This window comes from Arachis duranensis, unplaced genomic scaffold, assembly GCF_000817695.3.
Source record: "Arachis duranensis cultivar V14167 unplaced genomic scaffold, aradu.V14167.gnm2.J7QH unplaced_Scaffold_60041, whole genome shotgun sequence".
NCBI lineage: Eukaryota > Viridiplantae > Streptophyta > Magnoliopsida > Fabales > Fabaceae > Arachis > Arachis duranensis.
In genome coordinates, this window is record NW_026264980.1 from 42732 (window position 1) to 49932 (window position 7201).

The 7201-nt window shown below is 50.0% G+C and overlaps 1 non-coding gene and 2 pseudogenes across 1 annotated transcript; 2 read left to right on the forward strand and 1 right to left on the reverse strand.

The window, feature by feature from the left end:
- The first annotated feature begins 558 nt into the window (after positions 1-558).
- Positions 559-633, forward strand: TRNAP-UGG (transfer RNA proline (anticodon UGG)). The gene has a single exon. It is a non-coding gene; the product is annotated as a tRNA-Pro (tRNA).
- Positions 626-6967, forward strand: LOC127744557 (NADH dehydrogenase [ubiquinone] iron-sulfur protein 2-like; annotated as a pseudogene).
- LOC127744556 (uncharacterized) lies at positions 3113-4053 on the reverse strand (annotated as a pseudogene).
- Positions 6968-7201: the final 234 nt, after the last annotated feature.

A 7201-nucleotide genomic window follows, 5' to 3' on the forward strand; every position in this document is an offset into this window, starting at 1 on the left:
GCAAGCTCCCCCGTTTCTTGAAGGCCTGGGCGGCTCTCGGTTCTTGAGCATGTTGGGAGAGGGGATTAGGCGGCAGTTGAAAGAGCTGCTCGAAAGCTTGCAATACTAAACAAGCGAAAAAAGCCCTTTCTTGTTATTAGTAAAGGGCTTTTCCCTAACTAGTAAAGTGGTAAGTAAGGTAGGGCGCTATTCGATGAAGAAAACAGACTTTAGGAAAGTGGTTCAGGTAGCTCAGCTGGTTAGAGCAAAGGACTGAAAATCCTTGTGTCAGTGGTTCGAATCCACTTCTAAGCGGGCTTTGGGTCCAAAGGACAGGTAGCCGGGAGCGAGCCGGATTTTCAAAAATGAAAGTGAATGAAAGAGGAAGCCAAAATGTGAGCGCTCCTGCACTATACGGCTTTTTGGCGGTAGGGTTGGGGTGGCTTGCTGGAGGCAGATTTTCTAAAAAAAGCGGTTGATTACTCGGATTGGTTCTCGCGTCCCTGTGCCCAAAAGGATGGGCGAGTTCGGTTCGAGTCTTCATCGATCGGGTGGATCTATATGCGGAGGGGGGTGAGACGAGGTGTAGCGCAGTCTGGTCAGCGCATCTGTTTTGGGTACAGAGGGCCATAGGTTCGAATCCTGTCACCTTGATGTGAGGTAGTAAACACCTAAAGAGCACCCATCCACCCGTAAACTTTCGCTCTTTTAGAAAGAAAAAAAATGGACCGCCCTTGATCTGATCTGGGCGGGATCTAAAGCAGCATTTCTTCCGAATGTTTCGGGGGCAGGCCTTAGGTTCAATTCTTTCTTGCCTATAGTCATGACTATAGGCTTCAGAAGAGAAGAAAAAACTTTTTCTAAAGAAAGAAGTAGTATCTAATTCACGTAAGAAAAGAGAATCAGTCTGCATGCTTAACAGCCTTCCCTGTCTGAATCCCTTTGTAAATGTAAAAAAAAGGGGGCTCCCTCATGGTCTTGGGGGCTATGAGCAAGAACCACATTCCTTAAAGAAAGTATACCCGAAAGCACTTTCTCTAGAATGGGTCAATCAATCAGTAAGTTGCTGACATTGAAGAGATTCAAGTCGATGCTTCAACTAAGACTCCTACATGAACTTTCTGTCTGGAGGGAATCAATGTTTCTCAGTGAATGATGATGCAAGGTATATCTGATTGGAGTGTTCTTTTTATCTTAGGATTTTTGGTCTATTTTATACGAACAAGCAATGGTATGATTAAATACTTGCTTGATCGTGAAGATGTAAAATCTTTGAAAATTGGGGTGTGGGGAGTACCCATGACTAAGGAAAGACGTGTTTCAATGTTTCATTTTTTTTTCCCCCTTTTTTTACTCTATTTTTCATTTCTATTGATTGGTATGGATTTCAATCTCTTTCTTGTCAAACTCCAATCCATCCTTCTCACCAAATCTCTCCACTTTCTTTTTAGTAGGCTCGGGTGGTGTGGTGGAGGGCTGGTTATAGCTGTAGTTTTGACTATTTTGGATCCCGAGCTGGCTAAGATGATGGCTCCAGGGGGAGAGGAGGGTGGAAGCGGTGCCAGCTCTTCGAAGCAACCGTCTTTTGACCTGAACGTGCCACCTGGCGGAAGGGACGAGTTGTCTTCCGTTATGTATGAGCTATCAGAAGTTGAGAGAAGGATTCAACAGGCGGAGACCGGGATTCAACAAAGCTTGCTTGAGATTGAAGGCTTGAATGAATCAAGGGTCCAAGTTCTTCAAGCCAGTCAAGAAGCGAGGGAAGGGCCGAGAGATCAACCCGCGCCTTAGCACAAGCACTAAGTAAGCCCCCCCTCACATAGAAGAAGGGGATGGGTGGAGGAGATAAAGGAGAGCCCTAATCCCCTAAAATCCCTCATTAGGGATGTAAGATGAGTCCGCCGCTTTCTTTCATAACAGAGCCGGGAATAACGGCTGGCATAGAAGTATCTCGCACGCAAGGAGATGCATTTCTGGTACAGGACAAGCTCTTAGGGAATAATCTCTTTCTTATTTCTTCCTTTTTTCCCATGACGACTAGGAACGGGCAATTCAAAAATTTCACTTCGAATTTCGGACCTCAACATCCAGCTGCTCATGGTGTTTCACGATCAGTATTGGAAATGAACGGAGAAGTGGTGGAACGTGCGGAACCGCATATTGGATTACTCCAGTGCGGCACGAAGCCGCTGACGCCGAGTCGGCTCCTATGCCGCTAGCTATGCCCTGCTTGGTCCCCCGGCACGGTGAAGGTCCCGTAGCGCGTCATGAGCACCGGGCTAAGGGGCGGTTGAGCAACTCAAGCGAACCGCCCTACCTTACTACAACATAAGGACAGAAGGGAGAGGGTTGTGAAGGTGGCCTCGTTATCCACACCTCCGGTCAGATGAATGGAGGCCCTTAGACAAATGGCCGACCCGGGTTTTCATGAGCGTTGGCGGGTCCTGGAGTGCCTGTCAAGGGCGCTAGCGCATACCCCGGGGTGATCATCACCACCTGCACCTCACATCTCGGCACAGCGGAACGTGTAACCCGCCTGCTGTCTCATTCAACTACATTTGTTCCTGTAATCCATAGCCTAACAGAACGCAGCAGCGAGGGAAAACCCGCCCATACAGCCAGCGGGGAGGATGGCACTACTGGCAAAGACCGTCCGGCGAAAACGCCGCAGGCGCGAAGCGTGGTAGGCCTGTGCCGGGGGAGCATAGCATAGGTAGGAAAGGGAGCCCGGACGGTGGAAGAGCCTGGGGGGCCGGGTCATTTGACGGAAATGGAAGGATTTTCCCCTATTAGATTAGAGAAGGCCCTCCGAAGGGAAGTGCATTAATTCTTGGAAAAAGAGGGAGCGAGCCTATAAAAAAATGAAAGTGAATTCAATGAATAGATAGAGTCAACGGTACGACAGACAGCGCTGCCTACACGCGAATTAGCTTCCGAGGTCGAGCAGTCTCAATTTCACTACAGGATTTGCGAATGAATGCTGGGCCGGGCCACCTCGAATGGCGTGAGCCGCATGCGGGGAGACCCGCACGTACGGTTTTTAGGGGGATCTGGTCGAAAGACCGGCCGGCGCCCACCCGACTAGAGGGACTGAGAAATTAATAGAGTACAAAACTTATCTTCAAGCTTTACCTTATTCTGATCGTTTAGAGGGCGATCGCGGACTCACTGAATGAAGTCCTCCGTTTCTTTCGGAGGTGCTGACCCGCAGCGAGGCAGAGATGACTTAGTTACATAAGGAATATGGCGACGACAACAGCATGTCGTAGAAGGAGATAACAGGCGGAGCCAACGATCCGCTAAGACTAACGTATCTACAACTCCATCCCCGAGTGGCAGTCAAACGGAGGCGTGAATGCAAGATGCCAGCGGAATGATCGGCCGGACAGAGGCTAGGGCTGCTTCCTTCCCACCGCGTCCTTCCTAGCCTAGTGTGTCGGAGATATAAAGCGAGTGCACCGGAAAAGAACGGGAACTGGGTCGATCTATTCTATGGCGAAGCATCCGAAGCATAACTGCACACTCACACGATCTTTGCCGAGAGATAGGAGCATTCGGTGGAACCGGTGAACTACACTTGCTTCTGGATAGATGTGTGGGACAGAGGGCTCGTGGTACCAGCTGCCCAACCAGCCTCCTCTGCTTTGAGAACCGTGTGAACGGAGAGTGGGCAGAAGGGAAGGAGGTCCTCATACGGAGTCGCACACGCACACTTACTTGAGCAGTGCGGAAGACTGGGGAATGGGTTGAGTAAACTCCCCTGGGGCCGGAAAAATAACAGACGAAGCTTTACTTAGATAGGGCTTTGATTGGTCTTTTTTTTCTTAGTGATTGAAAAGGGGGGCGCCTGGTTATGTTACAAAAAGGGAAGGCAGAGGTAGTCCTTCGAATGGCGAAACGAAGGGCTAAATAGCGCCAGTGATTCTCTGAGCCGGTCTGGATTTTCTACGCCTCGGGAAACAGGTCGAGATAGATGACAGCACCCTTTTCCTCTCTTCCTTACCGGGAGGGCAATCTTATGGCCTTCACCTCCCGCCCGGCCCGGAAATAGAACCCAGCCCCCTTCTGATCCATTCATTTCTGCAAGCAGGGAGGGGGGATCCAGAGCTAAGCCTCCCGTCTATTGCATAACCTAAAAAAGCTATAAGCAAAGTACCAGAGGTGCGCTTCGCCCGGTGACTAAGAAAGAAATTGGTTTGCGCTTTGAAGTGATGAGGTCGCAAAGAGGGGGGCTCCTATTGAAAGGCTTTCCCTCCCTAAAAAGGCGACCAGCTTTCAATACTAGTTGTTACGCTGCCATTTTTCCAATATCATTGAATAGCATGGCCTGCCTGGGGCTAAGGTAACTCAAGTGGGAGAGCCGTGTTATGGGTGACCTTATTGCACGGTTCAGAGAGCACTTGTGTATGTGATGCAAGTGAACGTGTACGAAAAAGCTGTATCTAGGGTGAGTTCTTCGTTCCGTCGTCGACCCTATCTATGTTTCTACGATGGCCCAAGAACACGCTCATTCTTCAGCCGTAGAGAGACTTTTGAATTGCGAGGTACCATTACGAGCTCAATATATACGAGTGTTATTCCGTGAAATAACTCGAATTTCAAATCATTCACTTGCTTTAACTACTCATGCTATGGATGTGGGAGCATCAACTCCGTTCCTGTGGGCTTTTGAGGAGCGGGAGAAATTGTTGGAATTCTATGAAAGAGTCTCGGGAGCCAGGATGCATGCCAGTTTCATACGACCAGGTGGAGTGGCACAAGATCTGCCTCTTGGCTTATGTCGAGATATTGATTCCTTCACACAACAATTTGCTTCTCGTATCGACGAATTAGAAGAGATGTCAACCGGCAACCGTATCTGGAAACAACGATTAGTGGATATTGGTACTGTCACTGCACAGCAAGCAAAGGATTGGGGATTCAGTGGTGTAATGTTAAGAGGTCGTGCGACATGAAGACATTGATAGCAATATGGGGGGAGTTCCCATCAGGCAACAACGGTTCTGCCTGACCCTACTTAAGCATGCATATTCTGTCAGCGAAGACTTGGTGTGAAGCCTTGGAGCTTACGTTAGAAGAGCAAAAGGCCCGGGGCTAGGGTGAGCTGAGGGGGGACAGCGTAAGTGAGCGAATGTGTGTAAGCCCAGTCAAACATGACTGTTCTAGGCGGGGCGGGCCACCCACCTTCGAATGGTGTTGGTCCTACGGACCGTGAACGGATTCGCCTCTGGCCTCTGGGCACGTCGGAACCGCATGAGTTCACCGGGGTGGAGCACAGTCCGCAAAAATCGGCATAGGTTAGGTGCTATTGATGGAACATGGTAAGCCTATCTTTCTCCATATGGAAGTGCTGCGGGCACATAGAGATGTGGGAAGAGGAAGTCTCAAAAAGCGAAGGCCGAGCTGTAGGTCACGTGACCTGCACCGAGTTGGTGGCTGACTGGGCTTTTTCCTTGATCAAAGCAGATCAGCTCGCCGCCTTCTTGTTATCAAAAAGCAGTCCAATCCTGCGAATCGGGCGGGCGGAACGTCGAATGAAATAGGTGGCCGGGTTCTCTTTTTACAACCCTTTTGATATGATAGGCCCGGCCACCTTCCCCTATCCCTTATGTTTAGGAGCGGGATCCGCCCAAGAACGACCACTCCTGTGGTGGTACGGACTCCGCGAACGTCCCGCGCCCCCTTTACTAATAAAGGAAAGAAAGCCTCAACCAGAACAAAATTCCTTTTGCGTGCGGATGTAGCTAAGTGTCTGACTCTATTGGTCATAGTTCCCTGCAGTTGTGACCAGTGCTCGTTTGCGCGCGCGTGAACCAACCCAACAAACAAGGAAAGGATGCCCCGATAGGCATCTGAGAATGATTCGAGCCGTATGAAGGGAAACTATCACGTACAGTTTTTGTTTTTTTTTGGGGGGGGAGGAGCCCGTCTGAATACAGGGTCCCCCACTGACTTGGCCCAGGCCTAAGTGAAAGTGAAGTGGTGGGCCTACCCATCCCAACCAGGGGTATGCTGGGATTCGCGAAGAGCAGCACCTTACGATGTTCATGACCAATCGGATCCTGACGTACCAGTAGGTACCAGAGGAGATCGCTATGATCGTTACTGTATCCGTATTGAAGAGATGCGACAAAGTCTGCGGATCATTGTGCAATGTCCTAATCAAATGCCCAGTGGCATGATCAAAGCCGATGATCGTAAGTTATGTCCTCCATCACGATGCCGAATGAAACTATCCATGGAATCGTGCGCCGTGTGAAACGTAGATCATCGCCGTTCTTAACCGAGACTCAGGTTAAGCTCCGTCTCGGAACCTTGTGGGGTTAGGAGTAAAGCATCCCGAGGTTGGCGCATCTCGTTGGGCGTGGAGAAGCATTGGGAACCCCAATTTCTTTCTTCGGAGCCGTTTCTTTTCCCGTCCCCCCGCCCCGGCATAGCGCTTCGCTTCCGGTTCTTCGGAAGAATCTACTGACTTCTCCCTTCTTCATTGATCTGGGGGAAAAGGAACCGTCTACCAGTTGGCAAGCTAGACATCAAGTAAGTGGCTTGATGAGGATAACTAAGCTGACACGCCGGAGTTGGCTGCTGGCACAACAGGGTGGTGCCTTACCGCACCGCAGGCGAACGCGCGGTAGCGTTCGTGGTGGTGCTTCAGGATTCCAATGTACTGCGTCCAAGATCAGAACGAGCTTGCCGGCGGACCACTGCCGTCCCATTCTTGAGTGAGCTGGAGCACAGCCATCTTATCCACTGAACTAGCTAGAAGCTATCGCTTCGGGTCGAAGCACTAAAAGAAAGGGACCGGGAAACGCGGCGGCATAGGAACCACGGGACCCCCACTAGTAAAAAAAAGGGAAAACGGAAGTGCGCTAACGCGCACCAGCTGGCCCTTTCCCCTTACTCTAACATCACCCCTTCCTTTACGTTGTAGGTCGAGCGGCTTCATAGCACAGGCACTAGCCCTATAGAATGAAGGGAAGGAAAGGCCTTTCTTTTCTACGCTACGACCTTTCTTCTCTTATGAAATTTCTAGTTACAGAAATAGATCATTTCTAAACCGGAATCTTAGGATACCACCACTAATAGAAGGACAAGGACCGGAGACTTGAACACCAGATAGGCATTCACCAACAAAGACTAGCACATCGCTTACTGATGAAAGACCGTCTGCTGGATACACCATTCCTACTACTGCTGAATCGAACAAAATAGCGATTCTGAG